This window comes from Petaurus breviceps, unplaced genomic scaffold, assembly GCF_028583685.1.
Source record: "Petaurus breviceps papuanus isolate PSGF00001 unplaced genomic scaffold, PetGlider_PUasm1.0 330, whole genome shotgun sequence".
In the NCBI taxonomy this organism is placed as follows: Eukaryota; Metazoa; Chordata; class Mammalia; order Diprotodontia; family Petauridae; genus Petaurus; species Petaurus breviceps.
The window spans coordinates 44,643-58,926 of NW_027186096.1; the positions used below are offsets into that span (position 1 = coordinate 44,643).

General features: G+C 36.6%; 1 long non-coding RNA gene across 1 annotated transcript; it reads left to right on the plus strand.

Moving 5' to 3' along the window:
• Positions 1–1,808, plus strand: LOC138167925 (uncharacterized). Its single transcript, XR_011169991.1, has 2 exons — positions 1–1,401; positions 1,481–1,808. It is a non-coding gene; the product is annotated as an uncharacterized lncRNA (long non-coding RNA).
• Positions 1,809–14,284: the final 12,476 nt, after the last annotated feature.

The following is a 14,284-nucleotide window of genomic DNA, read 5'->3' on the forward strand; positions in this document are numbered from 1 at the left end:
AATACCCTTATCTCACCAACCAAGAAAGGAAACACCAAAACTGGTGACCTCTGTTTAGTTGCTTCAGAACAACATTTTAGAAGCATTGATTGAAAATAAATTCATGGTGATTTTACTTTATGTGCATTTAACACATTAACTGTGATCGTCCTTGGTCCAAGCAGATTTGGGTAGGAGCTGTATTTGCATAGCAGGCACCACAAAGCAAGCAAAAGATTACAGTCAACATAGGATGTGGTTTTATTGGTTATTCTATAGATAACACCCAGATAGCAAATCAATAAACCCCTGTGGCACAAAATATCACATCTCAAACTATAAGGAACCACATACTTATGAAAGGGAAGAAGTTTTGAAAAGTTAAAGCAAAACAAAAAAATGTCAGATTTTCAATATACACTTATATTTTTGGCATTAACTTATGCCAGATAAAAAGTGAAGATATAGTCCTACAAATATATATGTGTGTGTATGAATACATGTATGTATATATGTATATATAATGCACATATGTACACATGGATGTAATTATAATCTTCCAGTGAACTTAGCTGACAATTTCTTTGTATGAAATAGGTTAAAACAGCATACTGACTCAATATACCATTCTTATTGGAAGTTGAAGTTCTCATCAGAAGTTAGTTTACTTTTAGAAGAGTAGGGCAATGTCCTTTTTTTTTTTCAAGTGTGTAATGAGGGATAGTTTGGTTGGAAAGTCCTAGTGGATTTTGGGAATGCTATTTTTTAGCAAGGCAGGACAAAGAGTGAGGTTAAGAGACGAGAAGATACCATTCATTGTTGGAGGGAAAAAGATGCTGAAAAAGTGGTTTATCTGCCAGAGTTCTAGCAATCTCTAAATACTGTGTAGAATGTATACAGAATATATAGAAATCAAACTGAGAGGTACCTATAGACTGAAAAAGCTCAAAGAAGCGACAGGACCCAATGACGGATTTAATAAAGGGCAAAAGAAAAAGCAGCTAAAGTCAATTCCACAGGGACCTGATAAGAGAGCTGGAAGTAGAGTTTATGAGCAGAAATGCCAGTTCTCACCGCATTTAACAATGTTTCAAGATTTGAAGGCGCCTCAGACACTCTCTAGTTCAATTCATACGTATAAGAATTCTTTCTGGGACAGAGACTTGTGGTGAAGGAAAGGGACGCGGCGTTTGGACTGGGCCGCCGCCATGCCTTCTTTGATATTCATACCGGCTGGGCCTCAATTTTGACAAACGGATGACAATTATGAGTGCTGAACAGCCTTACAAGATGCCAGCCCGACGCCATGCTTTTGAGAAGGAATTCATTGAGTGTGCCCATGGAATTGGTATGACCCGAGCCAAGAAAGAATGCAAACTGGAATATGAGGATTTCATTGAATGTCTCCATAGGCGGAAAATGGTAGAACGCCTGGGAATGATCATGAAGCAGGAGAAGCTAGTGAAAGAAGGGAAGTACACTCCCCCACCTCACCACTCAGGCAAGGAAGAGCCGAAGCCTTGACCGGCCAGTGGTGACATTGGGTGGTTTCGTTCTTCATGATGGAATGAAAGTGTACCCTTGTCGTCCCCTGGAGATGTATTTTTCTTAAAACAGATATCTCCTTCCAGAGGGTAAAAAGTACAAAAGCGTATAGAAGCCATCCTGCTTTCCCCAGCCCCCAGTTCTCTCTGTACTTTGCCATTAGGACAACCACACCAGGCAAGTTGGTGGCAGTGGTTCACCCTCCAGTACATGATCTGTGATTCTGCCTGTATCTGAAAACAGGCATTTTGGAAAGTAAACATTTACCAATGTAAAAAAAAAAATGATTTCTCCTCAATCATTTCTGACAGTGTCATCCAGAAACTACTTCCTCGAGTGTAATATGCCTCATTGCAGCTCCTCCATGGCTCTAGACTTCATTGCCTCAGTGAGATGAATGTGTGCTTTTTCACTTTTGTTCTAGAGATTTATAGGTACATATACATAGTGGAATACACAGGACATTTCAACCTAGTTAAGTTTTAAACTTTAATAAATCAAAACTGCAATAAGACTTTTGGGACATGATGAATATATAGATAGAGGGCACTAAGGAAGTGTGACTAGCTAAGTTAATGTGTATGTGAATATGTATATAAATCTATTTTGTACATGGATATATTACATACATGTGCACAACAGATATGGCACAAGTATAAGTTAGCATATCTATCATTTCTGGCATTTACTTAGCACATATAATATGTAATACAATATATAGCACAAATAATGCAAGCATAATAAATTGCCCATGTACAAGTGATATGTCACACATGTTTAATAGTTCATTTATTACATGTGGGTACGATTACCTATGATCTATTGCTATATGTTTATATGTATGCGTATACACACATTGAGGGGAGAGGTAGATGGGAGGGGAGGGGAGGGAAGAGAAGGGAAGAGAAGGGGAAGAGAGCTGACCTTGGAGCCCCATTAAAATGGAGGCTTGGTGAGCAATTCTTTACTCTAGCATTTTAGCCTTCCAATTAATTATGGTTAATGAGGATACTGATGAGGTATGAGTAGCAAATCCAATATATGCATATCATATATACATATGAATATATGTGTAGATGTCATATATGTGTTATATACTATAAGTACATCATGTATATGATATATGTAACATTTAGCTAATATGTTGCACTTCTGACACATAATTATATATTGATTTTATATATTTATGACATTATGCAACACTACAATATTTATATAACATAATACAAAACTCACATTTTTCATATATAACCTATAACATTGACTAAATTATGCAAATATAATAACCCCGCCTACATGTAAAAAGTGAAATCACATATCTAGTATGACATTAATTACACTTTTAATACATATCATATAATTCACATGTGATATATGAAAGGATGTAAAAAGATACATGGCTGCCACGGGGAAGCTCTCTGTAAATGGATGCATAGTAGGTACATAATAAATGTTAGTTGATTTGACTTGACTTCTGGGCTGATCCTTGCTGATAGTTTCTGACTTCCTAATCTCTTGTTCATCTGGCTCCTTAAAAAAAACAAAACATCATAGCAAGGTCAAACCCTTTCACTGTTTCAAAACACTCCAAAATCTGGCCCTACTCTACCTATTCAAACTTAGTGCTTGCTACCCTCTCACACGAACCCTTTACTCCAGTCAGGCTATTCTCACTGAAGCACAAATAACTGTTCATTTCCTTTACTACTGCTGTTTACCCAGGTTACCCTACTTTCTCTTATCTCCTCAACAAGAGCAAATTGCTGGAAAAAATTAGCCATGAACAAAAACTTGACAGGTGACCACTTCTCTTTTATTAGATGTTTTATTGATGCCTTTTGTCTTTATACCACAATTTTGTGGGGGATTTGTTTGTTTTGGTTTGGTTTTTCTTTCACTTTTGGTATCCCTAGTGCTTTGCACAGTACACAAAACAAAAAGCACTTAATAAATGCTTGTTGACTGATTGATTAGTCAATTCTAACAGACTAAACCAAACTGACAAAGAAAAACAGCTGGGCAAAAACACTGAAGACAGAAATCCTGTCCGATAATATATATATAAGATTCTGTCCTAGGAATTCCCAACCTCTGTTCCCCTAGGGTAACTATACATTCTGTAATTTTCCCAAAGCCTTTTCAATTACTCAGAGTTTAACTTTCTTTTAGTGATCATTTCATGTATAGTGTTGTAGGCATTATATAGTATTCTCTTGGTTCTACTTATTTTGTTCTGCATCAGTACAGACAAATCTTCTCATGTTTCTTTGAATTCCTCATCCTCAGCATTTATTACTGGACAATAATATTCTACTACATTCAAATAACACAAATTTTCAACCATTTCCCAGTCAATAGGCATCCACCTCTTTGCTACCACAAAGAGTATTGCTATGTATATATTGGTGTATATAATATATATTCTTCCTGTCTTTGACTTTCTCAGATAAATGCCCAGTATTGGGATTGCTGAGTCAAAGGGTATAAATAGTTTGGTGACTTTTCTTACATAATTCCAAATTGAAATATAGAATGGTAGGACCATTTCACAACTCTACAACTATTGCATTAGTATGCCTCTCTTCTCATAGTCCCTCCAATATTGACTGTTCCCATATTTTCTTTTCCATGTTTGATATTTTTATGGATTGATATAAAAGTTCACTTATTTTAATTTATCTCTCTCACAATTTGTAATTTGTTGCAAGTTTGTATGTAGTCATTTGTGTTTTACAATTATTTAACAAAAATCATGCATATCCTTTGACCACTTTTTATTGAGTATGTGGGTTAGAAAGCCACTTACCCAAAAATTAAGAATCAGAAGTAGACAGGAGATGGAAAGGAAGCTTTATTCAGTTCCCATAGGAAAAGGGCAGCCTCACCAAGATGAATCAAAGAAAAGAGGCCCTCAACATGGAGCAAAGCAAGGTTTTTAAACTCTCACAAAGTCAAGTCACTATCCTTTGCTCCCACTGGCTAGGAGGCTGACACAGTCTAAACATGAAATCCTCTTCCAATGACAAGGAACAAAAAGGCCTGGTACTGTCCCTTACTCCCATTGGTTGAGAGGTGGACTTAGGGTCTAGGGCACAAAAAAGACAAAGAACAAGTACTACCTTATCTAAATATACAGCCTCTATATGAAAAATGCTACCGCAGAGAAAAGGGAGGGGTCCTGAAAAGCTTTGAACAGGCTTAATGCTAATGTGGCAGCAAGGGAAAGTGGAAAGGGTCCCAGAGTTGTGTACTTTTCTTAGGGAACCCAGTGTATGGGACAGGTAAAAGGGTGGTTTCTCAGAGACTGTCTGCTAAAGTAAGTAAGTCCTTAGGCCTTAGGCCTAAGTTTCCATTTTTTCTAAAAACTATGTGACTTTGAAACTTTAGAAATCTTTCTGTACAGTTGCTCTATTGTAGTCAACCCTTCTCACCCAGCTTACCATAAAAGAGTTAAATTTCTATAGAACTGCAAGAATTGCTGAACAAGACTACTGATAAGGGAGAACAGGCAGTAACCTTGGAAAAGAAGCTCAGCCCCTGGTTCCCAGAAAAACTCCTAGATAATACTAAAAATAATGAAGAATGGAAGGAGCTGGCCACAGCAGGTGGATTTGACCAATCAAGGGACAGCCTTGGGACCCTCAAGTCCAGATAAGAATGTATCAAGGGTAGATGAAAGGAGGGGTCCAGTATTCTGAGGTTGTAATATACTGATGTAACGGACCTAATGTATTATGTAACAAGATTAGAGCTTCATCAGTAATAATTATGTTAATATTCATAACCCTTGCTTATTTAACTCAGCTTTAGCTTCTGTATGGCGGCCTCCTCTCTCTCAGTGCTGTCTTGGAGACTGGACCGCCTGCTTCTCACAAGACTCTAATAAATCTTTCTATCTTCACTTTGAGAGGTCTCCAAGTAGTCAGTGTGGGTTAGGGTCTCCGTACCCCACGTAGGGGGCTCGTCCGGGATCACATGACTCAGTGGGAAACAATCATCACCCCTATTTGGAGGCAGGCGCCCGCGGGACACTCTGCTCCTATGGTCTCCAGAGCAGGGGTGTGTTTCTCCTCCTCACCGAGCAAAGTGCCCGAAGCGAAGAAACTCAGTGAAGGAGAAAGAAAGTGAACGGATCTGCTCTGTGGATGGTAAATGAGTGCTCGCAGTCGGTGAACTGCACTAGTGTGGCCCGAAAGGTAAGAGAGTACCAAGCAATCCTCAAGAGTCTGGGAGCCAGTTCAGCCAGGTCCAGGGAGACCTGAGAGGAAGAGCCTCTCACGTGAAATTTTGTGGTGAAAAAGGACTGCAGGTTCCAAGGTGGACTCATTGAGAAAGCTAATCGGTGACTGCTGACAGATGGGCTACACCTGTCAGAGAGGAAGAGCCTCTCACATAGAATGGGGAAAGCGCAGTCCAAACCCCAGAGAAATTCGGAGCAGGAAGTGCCAGCTAATAGAGAATTGCGATGAATTACCAAAATATAAAGGGAAGGATAAAAAAGTGATCAAGTGAAACTGGCTTGTATATTTGTTTTTTTGTGTTTCTGTGTGAAGTGTCTGTGTAATTAACAGCCTCTGTGTGTTCAAGGGCAGGAAGAAAGGATGGGCCAGTTTCCCCCTACACCTGGGGATCTGTGCCTAGGTTACCTTAAAGCAAGTCTTACCTGGCCTCCATTAGCATCTATATGGAGGCCAAGCAAATATGTGATTTGTGCCGAGGATTTCTGACAATCCTCTGTGAGCTTTAGGAACTTTCCTGTCAGTTTCTCTATTGGTTCTGTTTTTGTATTTCTGTGTGATTGAGTGTGAGTGAGTAATCTAACACCCTGTACATTTCTTTGGAAAGCTGTTATCTCTTTCCTTCCTCCTCCCTTACCCTGCTGCTGAATGCAGGCTGGAGAGAGGGAGGAGAGGCAAATATTGTCTTGTTTAGGTTATATGATGGTAAATGCAAGTCAAAGAGTGTGGGAGAAGTGTCAGGTCAGAATTAGAAAAAGAAATGAAGTATGTGTGGTTTTAAAGGGGTTTTAATCAAAGTCTAACAGAAAGATGAGTAGACATTAGGAAAATTAAGAAAGTTTAGGCATGTAGCAAAGGAAGGAGCATGGGTAAGAAGTTAAAATAGGTTTAAGTTATTTGCTATTGGAAGGTGTGAACAGAAGTTTTAATATTTTTAAAAGTTTGAAAAATCTCTTCCTCTTCATTCCACTCTGGTCAAGTGGAGTGAGGAGAAGGCGATAAGAAAGGGAGGGCATCTTCTCCCCTCAGATCAAAGAGGCAGGCAGATGAACATTTAACTATTTCCAGCCTCATCTAAAAAAGGAAAGCTTTGTATATCAGAATGCAACTGAAAGGCAACTGAATACATTCTAGTCATTTTTGAAGAGTGTCACTCCTGATTCAATGCTAAAGATATATACTATTTGGCACTGGGGCAAATTAGGAAAATACATAGATCTGTAAAAGAGACACCTCAGGGGTGAAGCTTTGAGCTCTCCAGCACAGAAGGGGACACCAGGGTCCCACTCATGCAACTGGTAGATTCAAAGCTCTCACTTTCAAAGAAGTTCTAAAGAGTGGACACACGAGTGAAATTTATGGGAGTAAAAGTTAGAACAGCTAAAAACATTTGAGCAGCTTTTGTTAAAGCCTCTCCCACCAGATCAGATTAAGGAGAGTGCTGAAGAATAGTAGGGAATTTGAGTTACCCTCCCCCACTTGAAAAAGAAAAAGGGGGGGGGAGGCATAGCAGCTATATCGGGGGCCACTTGGCAACAGCCCTGAGCCCCTGGGTACCCTGAAGTCCATACGAGGCATGCAGATGACTGCTCTCTCCTTTCAAACCCCTGGGTCCACAACCAGGCTCTGCAATTGTGGGGAGAGGAGAAAAGCCTCTGTACTTGGTAAGGCTAATTTTCTATCAATAATTTTTGTATGTGATGATTTGGAAATGCAATTAAAAATGTCATTGTGTTGTTATGGTATCTCTAGATTGTAAAATCCTCTTATACTATAAAAATAGAGTGACCATCGTGAGCCAGTAATCATATTAGATAAAGCAGTTTTCAATCTGAATTTTGTTGAAACTAAAAGATGGAAAAAAGTTGTGTAAAACAAGCTATGTTACTTTATCAATTCTGTTAACCCTATTTTATAATGTTTATTTCATTTGAATTGAATTTTTATGTTATAGAATCTGATAATTTAAAGCTGTTATATTTGTGATACAAACAGGTAGTAATAATTAACTTTTTTGGAAGATATGAATGTGAATGAATAATTGCAATAGTAAGGAAAGAAATAAATTTGTGGATATGTATTTCCATTCTGAGGACCAAATGTATTAGAACTTATAAATATATAGTTACATCATAAAAAGGTACATATTGTTATTAGGCATTAGGAAAGTGATACACTGTATGTCCCCCTTGCCCCCCCAAAAAAAGTTTTATTTACCTTAGTTTACTATTCAGTAAGGGAATGGTGGTGGAATTTACATCCGAGGAATTTTTATGGGGCTGATATAATTGTAAAGGTGCCTGGTACAAAACAACAGTGCTATTTGAGTGTAAACTATGTAAGCTAAAAATTAATTGTTTCATGTTTGTTAATCTTATGTGAATTTTCCTTAAGTGTGAATTTTATGGGATGGATGATTTTTTTTGTGCAAAGCAATTTGGAAATGACTAAATTTGAGATCACCACATTGGTAATCACTTGATTTTGATTTCAAAGTCTAAATTTAGGTACATGATACTTATTTATGATATTGTTACTGGTAAACAGTTGTATTAAAAGAAAGTTTCAGTTTAAGATTGTTTAAACTTGTAAGATTGTTAACCAAGCTATTTGGTGTTCTTGCATTAATCAAGTATTTACAAAAGTATGCTTGTGAAAGGTAATTATTGGTAATTATGTGAAGAAAAGACCTTTTAAACCTCCTTGTATGAATTTTGTTAATTATTTGGCAAAGATTTTATGACCAGAGAATTTAGGAATTGTATAGTAGTTAATGATATCAGGATAAACTGTTTTTGAAAAAGGGAAATATCCTTGTGAAGAAATGTTTTGTAAGATCTTTGGTATGAAATGATGGGGAACAGATTAGCAGACAAGAAAGTTAAGGAGGCCGCCCTGTCCAAAGAATCTATGAAGAGGGATGTGTTGAATCCCCAAGACCCTAAGACAAAAGCAATACTTGTGTTCATAGAAACTGAAAGGGAAAATTTAATTAAGTTTGGGAAGACTGAAATTAAGCAAGGCTGTTGGTTATTACTTGATGGGGGAGGAATGGTTAATCAACAAATCTGTGAAGTGTCTTATATACAAGGAAGTAGGCAAAAAGGGTATTAAGAAAGCAGTGTGAGTCTCCTGACAGGAAGGCTAAGAAAAACAGACCCTGAGATTTAGAGCAGTGTTTATGGGTTCCAGAATGGTGAAGTAGTTTCAGAAGTTTTATGGGAAAGACTGAGAACAAAATGGGAGACACAAGATGAGAGAGACAAGGAAAATTTTATAATCCAGGATGGGGGGCAATCTTATTAGTCCTGGGAAAGGAAGCAGGGAGAGAGGGACAGCAGGTAGAGAAGTCTGCCCATTAGTGTATTGAATATTATCTGTAGTGAATTGTTTATAATCAGAATGATTTGATGAAAATGTGGGAATTTGTTTTAATGCTAAAAACTAAAATTGTTAATTGATTACTATATGTGGAAAGAGAGACTGGATGAAAACTTTATTTTAACTAGTTCTGCTCATTCAGAACAGTCCTCCTGCTACTGTATGATGTTGTAAGACTGCCTGGGAAAGTGATCTTGTTTTAGTTATGAAGCTCCTAAACAATAAACTTGACTCACTAAGAAGCAGCAAAGTCTGTGTACAAAAGAGTAAAAAGGATCTCTAACAATTGGCCTTACCCGGACGAGTTCAAAAATTGTGAAGGGAAAGATGTTAAAGGGAATCCCTTATGTATGTGAGTCCTGGTAAATCTTTGTGGTATATTGCAACTTAATAAGAGTAAATTGATGTTAAGGTAAAAAGGTTTGGGGATTATAATGCATGTGGATGCTTTGTCCAGTCAGGTCTCTACTTTTCATCTTTATGGCAATTCAATGGTAAGTTAGGCATAAGGCAAATTATGAAATCTTGCTTTCTTAAGGACATTCTTCCAGAATATTTTTGAGAACAATTGAATACATAATTAATTGGCTTGTGAGATAGATATAAATTTCTTTGTTTATTTACTCTAGGATTCCAGTACAGAACAGTTAGTAATAGAGATCAGAGGATTGAGAAGATAATTGAAGGTTTGATTAGAAATATGAAAGGCAGAAAGATTTGTAATTTGATTTTATAATTAATAGCTCAATCATATTTGAGAAGAAAAGGAAATAAGAATACAAATCCAATATTGAATCATTATCCCATGGACTGAGATTGGGATTATAAAGTTACTGTAGAAAAGTTATATCTGTGTATATGTAATGGAGTCCCAGTGTATTTCAAAGTGTAGTTGGGTGTTAATGAAATTGACTGAATTGTCAGGATTAAATCAGAGACATTTTTAGTTGAGAGAAAAGAAATTTTAGTGTGAGATTAGATTAAGCATAGTTACAGGAAGATAGGGAATCTTGGGAAGTAGATGCAAATCTATTAGAGCAATAATTTATAAACCTGATGGGAGATTTGATTTTTATGAACAAGAATAAATATAGAAATGAATACTGGCTATTTGAGGCTCACTTTAGAGATATTCCTTAACCAATGTGAGATTATAATCATATCTTAAACTGATTGTTGGAGCTTGTTATTTAAGATTTGATGGGATTGTTAACTGACTATTCCTCTGAGTCTAACTCCAGGTATAGATAGTTAGAAAGGCTATCCAAGCTATCTGAGCCATCGATCCATGATGCCAGACCCCCTGCGGTACAGATATGGAAGGCTTGGGAAGTATTGGTATGGAAGGTCAGGAGAACGACTGTTCTGCATGAGCTGAGGTAGGATTCTCCTGACTCAACCCTCCCAGTGACACCTGGCAGACTCTGAGCTGGGCTCAATGCAGATTGCTATAGAACTGCAAGAATTGCTGAACAAGACTACTGATAAGGGAGAACAAGCAGTAACCTTGGAAGAGAAGCTCAGTCCCTGGTTCCCCAAAAAAAAACCTCCTATATAATACTAAAAATAATGAAGAATGGAAGGAGCTGGCAGCAGCAGGTGTATTTGACCAATCAAGGGACAGACAGTAGCCTTGGGACCCTCAAGTCCAGATAAGAATGTATCAAGGGTAGATGAAAGGAGGGGTCCAGTATTCTGAGGTTGTAATATACTGATGTAATGGACCTCATGTATTATGTAACAAGATTAGAGCCTCATTAGTAATAATTATGTTAATATTCATAACCCTTGCTTATTTAACCCAGCTTTAGCTTCTGTATGGTGGCCTCCTCTCTCTCAGTGCTGTCCTGGAGACTGGACCGCCTGCTTCTCACAAGATTCTAATAAATCTTTCTATCTTCACTTTGAGAGGTCTCTGAGTGGTCAATTTGGGTTAGGGTCTCCCTACCCCACATACCAAGACTCGAGTCTGTCCAGTCTTACTAAAGGTCTGTCTCTGGTTTCAAGCTAATCTCTCTCTCTCTTTTCCTCATTCTGAGAAGTCTTCACAGAGGGTACAGAGTATCCACTCACTGAGAAATGGTTCTTAGTGTTATATATTTGTCAATTTGTCAATTCTCTGTATATTTTGGACATCAGATTTTTATTGGCAATATCTGGTGCAAATATTTTTATCCCAATGTTTCTCTTCTAATTCTCTCTTCATCAATTTTTATCAATGTAAAACCTTTTAGATTTCACTTAAAATGATCTTATTTGTCTCTTATGACTTCCTATATTCTTTCTTTGATTACAAATCCTTCCTCATTTTAGCCTTCCTTTTGAAAGGTGTCTAATCCTGTTCTCTTCTATTTTTTTACCTGTTTTAATTAGTATTATATTATATTTTGGCATATAGTGTAAAATGTTGGTCTAATTCTAATTGCCAAATTTCTTTCCAGTTCTACTCATAGTTCTTGTCAAAAAGGGACTCTTTCCTCTGAAAATTCATGTTCTTGCCTTTGTAAAACACCGAACTACTGTTTCAATTGCTTTTGTTTCATGCTCATTTAGTTTATGCCACTATTCTGTTTTTCTATTTTTTATACAGGTTGTGTTAATATTTATTGCTTTATAACAGTTTCAGTATGACAACTGCTCTTGCAAGTGCTATAGTAACATATGTTGAAGACACAAAAAAGAAAGTTCATGTCACCAAAGTCCTTGAAACTCTCACATAGTTTAATATGAAACTTTAACTAAACCAGAAACAGAAATTTATAAATTTAACAAAAAATAGTGATTTTATTAGTGGAAAGGATAGTAAAGAAGAGGTATGACTATTTCCTCTGCTGCTATATACTAAGCATCATAGAACCTTTCCATCTGACTTGCATCTGAAACCTTCCATTTGTGTTTTCTTCATTAGAATGGGAGATCCTAGAGAATTTATATTTCTATTTTCATCCCTCTGCACTTAGCTTAGAACTTTGCACACAATACTTAATAGATGCTTCATTCATCCATTTATATAGTTTAAAGACTGGTCATTATTTCTCTTTATGTCTTTGGAAGCTTATACTTAAGAATTTCCCACCCTTTGAATGAGTTGACTTCTTTAGTAGTATTTTGGTCCTTGGTTTTTTAACTAGCCTTCCTCTAAACCCTATGAAAACTGACCCTTTCTATCATTTTCCAAACTCAGTACTCCATCTCCTGACTTTAGGCTGCTCTCCATGCCTGGAATATTTCCTTTGAGGCTGATCTTCCCTCCCTAATTTCCTTCAATAATTAGCTCATGTGTCATTATCTATGAGAAGGCTTTTCTGAGTCCCTTAGCTGTTAATGCTTTCTCCCTTCTTAAATTGTCATATATCCTCCCAATAAATATAAATTCTTTGAGGACAAAGATTTATTTCTTTTTTTGTCCCTAAAATCTAGTATCTAGTAGACATTTAACAAATGTTTATGTAATGAAGTTGGTTTTGAACTTCATTTACTTCTAAAATTTAGGATACTAGAAATATTTAAGTGCTGATAATTATTAAATATATTTTTGGCCAAAGTGTGAATTAATCAAATAGACTGCTTTGCCTTACTTTAAATATGTCTTTTTCTGTGTCAGTAACTCCAGAGACCAGATAAGCTTGAAAGTGGGATTTCCCCTTATCTTGAGACATACTCCTTGTGGGAGGAGCCAGACAGACCCAACAGCTTCTTTGTTCTCTGAGTTTACTCTATATCTCTTCTCCCAGACAGGGCTAACTTGGGATAGCTAATTTCTAAGGATAAGATTCTGAACCTAAGATACTATCTTGAATAATGGAACCTTTTCTTATCTAAATATTTTGTGGAGCATGTATTATGTTATGGCATGTTGATGATAAAGAAAACACAGATGTTCTAGGGTGACAGCTCATCAATTCCTTGTAATCATAAATTTTACCCTGAATTGGGCTGGCTCTAAAATGTATTTAAACCTTTTCATTTTTCTTGTTCATCAGAATTTAACTTCTAACTCCTTGTACAAATTTGCTAGTCTTAAGGGAATAAATGCTGTAACTGTATATCAACTAGCCTATTGTCTCCTTTCACCAAACTTTATTATTATTATTATTATTTTGCCTTTTGGAGGGCAATTGGGGTTAAATAACTTGCCCAAGGTTACATGGCTAGTTTTTTTTGTGTGGGTGTTGTGTCTGAGGCCAGAACCAAACTTGGGTCCTCCTGACTCCAGGGTCGGCACTTTAATCACTGCGCCACCTAGCCGCCCCTCACCAAACTTTTTGAAGGTTAACAGTGCCTCAGATATGCAGGACACTGCTAGGTGATGGGGACACAAAGAAAGATAAGAAACAGAATTCTACTTTTTCAAGAAGCAAAATATTTATTTTGAGGAGGCGAATGTAAGGCATATAAAGAAACAACTATAATAGAAGTGATATTATAATAAGGGCAAAAAGAGCTGAAAGCCATCTCTAAAATCTGCTATCTGAAAAAAAGTTGGAAACAAAGAATGTTCCCATAGATTCAAAAATGTCTGACCAAACTGTTATATTTAAATATAATAGAATATTGTGACATAAGGGATGACAAATATGAAGAATTTAGAGAAATGTGGGAAAGTGCATGTGAGTTTTTATATAGAAAATAAAACCAGGAGAACAATGTATACCACTGCAATAATTTAAATGAAAATAGCACTCAAAGATAAGAGAACTCAGGGCAAATGCCAAGGCTGACCAGTATTGGCTCTTGATAAATGATAATGGAATATATTCTATTGCCTTCTTCTCTATTGAGAGACAGCAGACTACAGTTGCAGAGTCTAATATACTCAGTTGTGGTTGCACTACATTTGATTTAATTTTTTGTAGAGGAAGATACTACATAGTATGGGTTATTGAGATGTAATGGTTGTGGAAAAATATATATCTTTATCATCAAACAACTTTTTTTTATGTAATAACATCTGCTCATTGAGAACCACATGGTGATTAATTATAACTCTTTGATCTTTATTTTTTTTTTAAAGATCGAAAAATGTCAAAGGCTTGGGGGAATTAGGATTTGTCAACTGAAGTGGATTTTTTTTCTCATTAAATTAAGAAGTGTTCCTCATATAAAAGTTTCCTTTTAAAATGAAGCAATAAGAAGTCATC